Here is a 10,549-nt window from a genome sequence, read left to right on the forward strand (position 1 = left end):
AAATCCAAAATAAAGCTGAATGATCTATTAAAACCAATAAGTATTTTTCATTCTAATATCCAAGTTTTCGGTATCACTTGCACTGACTCGCAGGGGTGCCCTTTTAGCTCGGAAAGGTTTCTTGCTAGCTCATTGGTTAGAATTATTTTGTCCAACCAATCAGCTAGTAGGAGACTTTTCCGAGATAAAAGGGTACCCCTGCAAGGTAGTACAATTGCGTCTCATTAAAAGAGATTGAGTATAGTAAATGTTGTTTTGGTTCGAGTGGACACGGGCTACAGTGAGGCCTGAGACCCAATGGAGGGAGACGATTGTAAGCAAGTTTTATGTAAGTGTCAAGAAGCTTTTCAAATTTTTTTTTTCTTTGGGGGGGTGGAGTCTTTAATATAACTATTAATATATTTCAAAAAGTTGTTTCTTCTTAATAGGTAGATAGAATTAATTATATTTTTTTACAATAAAAAGCATTTAAAATTCGCACTTTAGTAATAGACTTTAAAGAATATATTTCCCATTTTGTAAAAATGAAAAATATGGTTGAGTCCTTCGATTGTAAAATATCTTTCAAGGCCTAAAATATTCTTTAAAATCATTTCTCAATCTGTTGTTATAAGTAAATAAACTTTGCACCAACTAAAGTTTTCATGAAATACAGATATTCTTCTTTAAAACCAACTTAATTAAAATCTTATAAAATATTTTTCTTGTGTTTTTTTTGTCAAAGAAAATAATTTCTTTTTATTTTAAAATATAAAAAAATATCTTATAAAAGATGTTGTTGGCAAAGAAAGAAAATTATTTCATTTTAAAAACATTTAAAATATTTAAAAAAAAATGTTGGCAAAGAAAGAAAAGCATTTGTTCTCGTTTTCAAAACACCTATAAAACTTATAAAAGATATTCTTGGCAGAGAAAGAAAAGCATTTCTTTTAATTTTCAAAACATTTAAGAATATTTTATATAGGTTATTGTTGGCAAAGAAAGAAAACCATTTCTTTTCATTCTAAAATAATCTAAAAAAAAATGGTTATATAAGATATTGTTGGTAAAGAAAGAAAATAATTTCTTTTTCTATTTTCAAAACATTTAAAATATTTTATAAAAGTTATTGTTGGCAAACAAATAAGAGCATTTCTTGTCATGTCCAAATTATAAAAAAAAAAAAAAAAACTTTAAAAGATATTCTTGGCAAAGAAAGAAAAGCATTTCTTTTCATTTCCAAATTATTAAAAAAAAAACTTATATAAGATATTCTTGGCAAAGAAATAAAAGCATTTCTTTTCATTCCCAAATTATCAAAAAACTTATATAAGATATTCTTGGCAAAGAAATAAAAGCATTTCTTTTCATTTCAAAATTATCAAAAAAACTTATATAAGATATTCTTAGCAAAGAAAGAAAAGCATTTCTTTTCATTTCCAAATTATTAAAAAAAAAAAAAAACTTATAAAAGATATTCTTGGCAAAGAAATAAAAGCATTTCTTTTCATTTCCAAATTAAAAAAAAAACTTATAAAAGATATTCTTGGCAAAGAAATAAAAGCATTTCTTATCATTTCCAAATTATCAAAAAACTTATAAAAGATATTCTTGGCAAAGAAAGAAAAGAATTTCCTTTCCTTTTCAAAACACCTATAAAAAATAAACTTATAAAAGATATTGTCAATATCTTAGCAAAGAAATGACAAAGCATTTCTCAAGAGGAAAACAGCCACGAGCCAAAAGCAAGACTTGAGCCTCGTGGAGTTGAGACGAAGAGAGAAAGAGACCTGGCATTGCAGACTAAAAATAAGAGGTTTCCTTGCAACAGAGATCATCGTTTGCAATAATTGCAATGTTGAAGGAAGCGTAAATGTTTCTTTAGCCTGTAGCTGTGTTAAGATTTTTTTATTTTCATTAGATATTCATCATCATCATCTCCTCCTACGCCTATTAACACAAAGGGCCTCGGTTAGATTTCGCCAGTCGTCTCTGACTTGAGCTTTTGAATCAATACTTCTCGGTTCATCACCTCCCACTTCACGATTCATAGACCTCAACCATGTAGGCCTGGGTCTTCCAACTCTTCTAGTGCCTTGTGGAAACCAGATGAAAGTTTGGTGAACTAATCTCTCTTGGGGAGTATGAAGAGCATTAAAATTTAATCTATTTAAATATTTTCATCTATTGCAAGCTATTGTTTCAAACCAAAATTTTAAGATATAAAGTTATTAAACGTATAGCATTTACAGATATCTTCGTTATCCCCTACGTTAAGGGGTCGGTTGCCTGATGCGTCCTCTCCAATGCCTTCTATCAAATCATTCTCTCCCAACAAACCCCCATTTATAGATATGACTGCCGCTATTAATTGATATTCCAGTATTTCAGGAATTCTTTAGGAACAAGGTTGCAAGACTAAAGTCATTCTTCTTGACACCAGCACTTGATGGTACCATTTTACACTTGGCATCGAACGCAGTCCAATAGATTCGTTACTTCTAAACCACTTGTCCATGTAGTCCATGCTCTCATCCCCCATTTCACTGGAGAGGTTGAGCTGTTTTTCAGTGGATTCTATCAACCTGAGTGGACACTGAACTCGGGTTTATGGAGTGGTTTAAGTTGTGAGGAGGTTACTAACTCTATGAACATTCTCCCTTGGGCAGCAACTTACCACAGTTGATAAGCTACCAGGTACATAATTTACTCCACCCGGTTGTGGTGGCCGATGTGGTAACATCCCTGGTGATTGCCAGACTGGGGTTAGAGTCCCGCTCAAACTAATTAGTTCTTTTGGTAGCTGCAACCTCACTGTCTTTGTGAGCTAAGGATGGGGGGTTTGTTGAAGCCTATAGGTCTACCTGCTAAGTCATCAGCAGCCATTGCCTGGCCCTCCCTGGTCCTAGCTTGGATATAGAGGGGGCTTGGGCGCTGATCATATGACATATGGTCAGTCTTTAGGGCACTGTCCTGTTTGATATGGGAATGTCACTGTCTCCTGCCTCTGCCATTCATGAGTGGCATTTAAATGTGTCTTTGAAACAACAAATACGAAAAAAGGCAATAGGTGAAAAAACAAATTAATTACCTTTAAAATCTATTAAAAATACTTCCATATGTTTGCAACCAACTAACTAATATCCATTAGAAGCAATTCCAAAAGACCAAACGAAGAAATATCGTCTTAAGCGAAACACTTGCAAGTACAAAATTGAAAATAATGGTACCCCAAGAAGGTTTACACGAGAGGTTTCTACTTTAACTTCGGAAGAATCTCTTTTCTCCGAGTAACTTTCATTCAACCCCACTGGGAGAAACTCTTCCACGAAGGTGTATAATTTCCACGGTCTTTGGTCGCCCAATTCCATCGCTGAATTTTGTTCTGTTTTTCTTTATATTAGAGGCAATTGGGGAAATAAAGATCCATCTCTATATCCAGGAATAAATGAAGCATGAAGGATATAAAGATTAATGTTAAAATGTAAAATGTGAATTCTATACTAAAAGAAAATGACAGACTCGTGTCATAACTTGAAGAGGGGTATTAAGGTTACGGGAAAATAGAGGAAGAGACGGCTGATTTGTTTAGAATAAGAAAGCTGTATGCCTTGACATTCAATGTAAAAAGGTGAAATAGCAGTGCGTGCAGGAATTGGGAAAACATTGAGTGATTGTGTCTAGGTGTAAGACTAGGGAGGTATCAGGTGAATGTGTCTAGGTTAGACTGGGTATAGCATTAGTAACATTTTCAATACTATGTGAGGTCCAGGAATGGAATAGAACAGGAGCAAAACAGAATCTCTTGGAAAAAGTCTGATATAATTCTTGACTGGACTTGGAGAAAATGAAAGGGTGGTTGTGCTGAGAGATCTGAATGCAAAAATGATGCAAAAAGAGATATAGTTAACATTTTCAATAGTATGCGAGGTCCAGGAATGGAATAGAATAGAAGCAAAACAGAATCTCTTGGAAAAAGGTCTGATGAAGTACATGGCTGGATTTGGAGAAAATGAAAGGATGATTGTGCTAAGAGATCTGAATGCAAAAATTACACAAAAAGATAAAAGAGTTATTGGTTAGGTATTGTGTGTTTCTGGACTGGAGGTATGTATCAACGGCATCCAATTCACGCCATAAACATGAGAGGTGTCAGTGCCACAGCCAATTTCTAGAAATCTCTAGTTAGGGGGCTAGGTCAGAAGAGGAGCGGTTGAATGGATACCTGATCATTATTTAGCTGAAAAAAGGTTCAGGTAAATAGTTGCATAAGAATGTGCAGAATAGTGGCTGTAAATGTAATTGAGGCAAGTGAGTTGAAAGAGAATAACATCCAAAGAGCATATAAAGAGGAAAATGGATGATTTGTTGGCTGGAATGAAGACACAGGAGAAAGAACCAGATGTGAAGGAAGGGAAAATCTAGATAATAAAAGATGGGATGAAGACATAAATAGCCTACTTTAAAAAAAGATTATTTAAGGTTCAGGTGCTTCATAGAAGTGAAGAATATGTATAGGCATAAAGAAGAACGGATAGGGTAGCTTCAGAATAAAGTGATAATCAAACAGATAGCAAGTAACAAAGATAATGGAGAAGGTGACTAGATACATAAAAGGAATAAAAAGCAATTTTTAATGAATGTTAATACAGAAATGAATGTCAAAAGTAAAAGATGCAAGTGGAGAGATGCTGTTGCAAATAAACGCAGACTTCAGATGACGAAGTGAGTATTTTAAATAAAGGCTGAAACATGTAAGCCTTCAAAGGGTTAGTGTAAGGCTCAAAACGCTTTTTATATTTGACTATTGGAGATATAAAGAAAGGCCGTTGAGAGGAAGAAAACCAGGATTTGGAATTACAAGCGAAATGCTGCAGTATAGTGGGGGATAGTTTAACTAAATGACCAGGGTTTGTAAGGTATGATAGGCAGAGGGAAAGGTCCCCAAGGGAATAGGTGAGAAGAATAAATTCTGTTGAATAAAATAAAAGGAAATAAGGGCAAATGTAAGGCTGATACAAGTGCAACCATAAACAGTAAACAAGGGACGATATAAGGTATGATTTTGAGTGAGATTGTGGAGCAAGTGACAGTGAAGAGAAAACTGAAGAAACTAGTAAAAGAAAGTGTCTGCACAAAGAGAAAGTTGAAGGCAAATACCAACAAGAGAAAGATAATGAGAGTAAATGGAATAATTGATATTAGAATAAATGATAGAAGTGATTGTTTTTCTTAATTATCTGTCAGTAAATAAAACAGATGGTGAGATACGAGGTGAGAAGCCACAGGTTGAACCAACTAACCTTTATGGAAGTGAAGTGTGCATGTTCAAATTATGAGAGAGAGAGAGAGAGAGAGAGAGAGAGAGAGAGAGAGAGAGCACTCTTCCATCTCTCATGGGAATAAAAACAAATAAAATAAACATCATATGAATCCTTTCTCTATACGACATTGAAGGTCACAAGAATAAATTTCTAAAACAATTTTTTGCTTGTATTTATTGCAGTTGTTGCATTACTAATACAATAAAAAGAAACAAATTAAACAAATAAATAATATCAATTATCATCACAGTTAATGATAATAATTTACAAGATGAAATAGACCAAATATACAGCATAAGAACAGCAATAAAAAAACATAAACAATGAAATAGTGCTATATGGCAACAATCAAAGTGAAATACTGTTGCCATATAGCAAAAGCACGAGTCTGGAGAGAGAGAGAGAGAGAGAGAGAGAGAGAGAGAGGCTAATTTCTCCCAACTAGGTCACTTACTATTCAGCACAGAGGAAGGGAGAAGGGGGAAGGGAGAAGGGGGGGGGGGGTTAGTTATCCGTCCAGTCTCCATCTTGCATGATGATGTAGCAGACATAGCAATTCAAAAGTCTCTGCATCAAAAACTTGCAATTGCAAGGTTTAAAGGCCGCTCATGAATGGCAGGGGCAAGGGACAGTGACATTGTCCTATCGAGCAGGACAATGCCCTGGAGACTGATCATATATACATATGATCAGCGCCCTTGGAGGATTAATCCTCCTAGTCAGCGCCCAACCCCCCTCTCCACCCCAAGCTAGGACCAAGGAGGGCCAGGCAATGGCTGCTGATGACTCAGCATTGGCCTATAGGCTCCCCTATAACCCCATATCCTTAGCTCACAAGGATGGTGAGGTTTACAGCGACCTAAGAAACTAACGAGTTTGATTGGGGCTCGAACCCCAGTCAGGCGTTCAACACTTAGTTACCATAACGGTAACCAGAACGCCGACGGGAGTGGCAACTGGATGTGCTTGTTTTAGCCCGGATTAGATAACGGCTTTAAATTTTTCGTCTATCATGTTTTTGGGGAGAAAGGAACAACAAAATGGGGAAGTATCCAGAGCTCGGTGGTTGAAGAAAATAAGGTGAGTCAATCAATAGGAAAACATCTGGTTTCTTTAAATATCAAAGAGTCAAATTCTCAGAAAATATGAATAAAAAAATATGAATAAACACTGTTCAAATGTCAACCGTAATGTGTCAGTTAAATCTACTACCACGAAAGATAATGTTATCATCTGCTATAAATATTATATAATATAATACGTAATAAATCATCAGACAGATATTAAGTTAATCTTCCCTTATCAACAAAAAAAAATAGATTATTTAACGTCAATATATCTATCAAATGATAAGAGAAATTGTGAAGAAATGAAAGAATTCTGCAAATAAAAGATGAAAAATTACTAATCGACAACTCGAGCAAGTTCATCAGCTGACTGTCCCAGGAGATAAGCATTGGGCCGAGCCGTTTAAAATACCCTCCGCCCCCCCCTAGAGATGACGTCATAACACATTCGTCATGGGTACGTACGTTGAATGATGATGTCATGTCGGTATAAAGACTTCATAGTAGAGAGAGAGAGAGAGAGGAGAGAGAGAGAGAGAGAGGACTACAAAATGTTATTCTATTACGGAGCTATCAACATTGTTCTAATTAACGGATTGTTATTATCGTTATCTGAGAGAGAGAGAGAGAGAGAAAGAGAGAGAGAGAGAGAGAGAGAGAGAGAGAGAGAGAATAATATTTGATTACTTGATTTAATTTGTTATACGAAATTGTCACAATTACTTTACTATTTGGCATATATATTAACGGATTGTTATTATCATCATTTGTGAGAGAGAGAGAGAGAGAGAGAGGAGAGAGAGAGAGAGAGTTTACGTAAGTCAATGCAGAAAGATAATCATTTACAGATAAAATTAATATCAATCCAATTACATTTCAAAATAATAATCATAAAACAAATTCATATACATAAACATATAATCAAAACATCCAAAGAAATGAATAAACTCAATTAAACACAGTCACGCATCTGTCCACCCATAGCCCTTGGGTATGAACTAAACTCTCCTAATAAGACGTGTCACAACTACATGAACACAATAACAAGTTTAGAGAACTTGTGACCTTAAATTTCTAACTTCCAATCTCTAGGGCAATAAACACCCACGAACTCGTGTGACCATACCTTCAAAATCTGGGACGTCAGAGAGTAGCCTCGGAAAACTTAAAAATATCCTATACGTATTGAGTCACTTAACGACAACACTGAGCTTTTTCACAACATATAAACAAACACGAATATTATATATAATTTCCAGTCGTATATCTATAAAGCAGCACTTTTAAACAAACAATCCGATAAGGTACGAATTGTTGAAACACGTCACACACGAATCCAGCCGACTCGCTAAGGAGCGGAGGACATTGCAACGACACATCTTCGCCAACACTGACTAAACTAATAATGTGTGGGGTGGATTTGAGTCAGTGGAGAAAAGGGGCGTGGGCCAAAACCTTAAGGCTCGTGACGTCACGCCAGGCCACCAAATGTTCTCGTTAACAGCACGTGCAAAGGTGTTCTTTACGTATGGAATGAATTCTGAATGTCGAATACAATTAAAAAAATATTCATGATATGTTATAAATAAAGATTAGGTCAAAGTGTCAAGGAAATATATGATGCATTAAAATAAGCTTTGTGATATCAATATTATTATATTGATATATAACTTGTGTTATAAACAGTATTATTTATATAATTTTATTATTGCAATTAACTATACGTTACGAATAGGGATGTAATTGGCAAAAAAAAACAATAAACACAAATAATAATAATAATAATAATAATAATAATAATAATAATAATAATAATAATAATAATAATAAAACAACGATTATTGACAATAACTTATAAGTCCCAACAAAATACAATAATAATAATAATAATAATAATAATAATAATAATAATAACAATAATAATAACTTGGAAAGTCCCAACCAAATACAACAACAACAACAACAACAACAATAATAATAATAATAATGATAATAATTACTAGAAAGGCACTCTGTGAGAGCAGATCTCCGCCATGACCGCTTAATTCTCGAAACTAGCTTGCCTTTCCCAGAATCAATTTACACCGTAAGCGTATTAGAAGTCTGTGTGACAACCATGTACAAACTTTTGGTTAAGGTTACAGTTAATTCGGTCGACCTTTTGCTCGACCATGACCTTGACCTTTGACCTAGGACTTTCAAAATTACATCACTTCCACGTCTCTGCTTAACAATTAATCCCTGAAAGTTTCACTACTCTATGAGTAAAATTGTGGTTAGGAAGTTGTTCATAAACAAACAAACAAACGGACAACTCATGGCTGTTTACATGAATTGGACATTTTGTTTGACCGTGACCGTGACCCTTGACCTTGACCTTCCAAAATTATATCATTTCTACCTTTTTACATAACCGTTATGCCCTGCAAGTTTCCTTACTCTACGATTAAAACTGTGGCCAGGAAGCTCTTCACAAACAAACACACAAACAGGGGGCGAAAACATAACCTCCCCCAACTTCGTTGGCGGAGGTAATAATCAGATTCAATGACAGTATCACCTAAAATATCACATATCCACACTTGCATGCAAATGAAACCATAAAATTAAACCTCCTCAGTCAGCCTGCAGTCTTGCACCTTGCAATAAACAGGCAAGAATGCAATAAAAAAAAAGAAAAAAAGAAAAAAAAAAAGAATAGTCCCTCTGAAATCAATGAAAGTGGCGGAGTGACGAAGTTACAAATAGCTGTAGGTGAGTCACTATTGTGCGGCTCTCACATCTAGTTCATTCTCTCTCTCTCCTCTCTCTCTCTCTCTCTCTCTCTCTCGAACACGACATTTCATCTTCCTTTTCATATCTCTTCGTGTATTAAGTCCCCTTTTTTTTCTAACATATCAAGCTTCGTCAAGCCAACCTCTCCCATTTTCCCCACTTGACCAGCAGATGTTTTATATATATATATATATATATATATAAAACATCATCAGCTGTTGATAGTCCACAGTAAGACAAAGGCTTCAGACACGTCCTTCTCCTCCCTTCTGTTTATGATCTTTCTATGATAGTCTATACCGGCAAACTTAGCCCGTCAATCCATTGTCTTTTCTTCTTTATATGTATATATACATACATATATATATATATATATATATATTAGACGTAGTGATAGAGTGAAAGTTTCCTGTTAGTCAGAAGTAAAACAGTCATGAGGATAATAGAGGTTATGTGACAGTGCCATTTCTCTGAACCCAGAAACTCCACTTCTGCGAAAGGCCTTAATGATGAGTAGGTGTGTGCGCGTGCACGTGCACGTGCGTGCGTTTTATATTTATTTATATATATATATATATATATATATATATATTATACACACACTACAAATTCGTATAGATAAATACTGCAATAGTGTCCTTTAAATACAGGTTTCTGGAGAGAGAGAGAGAGAGAGAGAGAGAGAGAGAGAGAGAGGAGAGAGAAAGAGAGAGGAGAGAAGAGGGAGGGGGTGGTGGAGTAAGCCAAGCGTGACTCATGCTGATGGCAGAAAAATCCCTGAGCTAAATCTCTAAGCTTCTTCGCCGAAGATGCAGTTTAAACCAATTTCTACTACTACTCGCTGTTACTATTACTACTACTACTACTACTACTACTACTACTACTACTACTACTACTACTACTATCATTGTACTCCATTACTGTCACTACCAACTAAAAATATATACCAAAGAATAGAAAGGTAGATGCCAAATTTTTCATAAATTAGAGAGAGAGAGAGAGAGAGAGAGAGAGAGAGAGAGAGAGGGCAAAACCTCGTACATGGAATGGGAATTAAAGTCAAAGGGAGAGCCAAGGGCAGACCCATCTGCTACATAAAAATTCCTTATCTTATCCTCTTTGATAAAAAAAAATTACAAATACCAATTTAATTTTCAATTATATACAATATAAAATGTTTGTCTATGGGTAAGAAAAAGGCCCTTTCTCCGACTGGCCCAGTCATACAGTCCGCCTGGCAGTCACAGACTGGTTTTAGAACGTGTCGACAGAGGAGCGTTGGCGTTTGAACGGGATCTTCCATATTTGGCAGTATCGAACAGTACCAGTAAACAAATTGTGGAAAGGTGGATTTTTTTCCTTATATGAACGCATCGAACATTTCGTGGAGACAGCCATAATGGC

The 10,549-nt window shown here is 35.3% G+C and overlaps 1 protein-coding gene across 9 annotated transcripts in view; it reads right to left on the reverse strand.

Annotated features, from left to right (window-relative positions):
* Nucleotides 1-10,549, reverse strand: part of Nuak (Nuak family kinase 1) — a 158,328-nt gene that overhangs the window by 89,711 nt on the left and 58,068 nt on the right. Inside the window, exon 1 of one of the 9 annotated variants that reach the window (XM_068356113.1) lies at nt 7,497-7,753. The exons of the other annotated variants lie outside the window; for them this stretch is intronic. The gene's annotated coding sequence lies outside the window, so the exon portion shown is untranslated. Of the gene's footprint in view, nt 1-7,496; nt 7,754-10,549 lie in introns of those variants that run through there. 9 annotated transcript variants of the gene reach the window in all.

This window comes from Palaemon carinicauda, chromosome 32 (genome assembly GCF_036898095.1).
Source record: "Palaemon carinicauda isolate YSFRI2023 chromosome 32, ASM3689809v2, whole genome shotgun sequence".
NCBI lineage: Eukaryota > Metazoa > Arthropoda > Malacostraca > Decapoda > Palaemonidae > Palaemon > Palaemon carinicauda.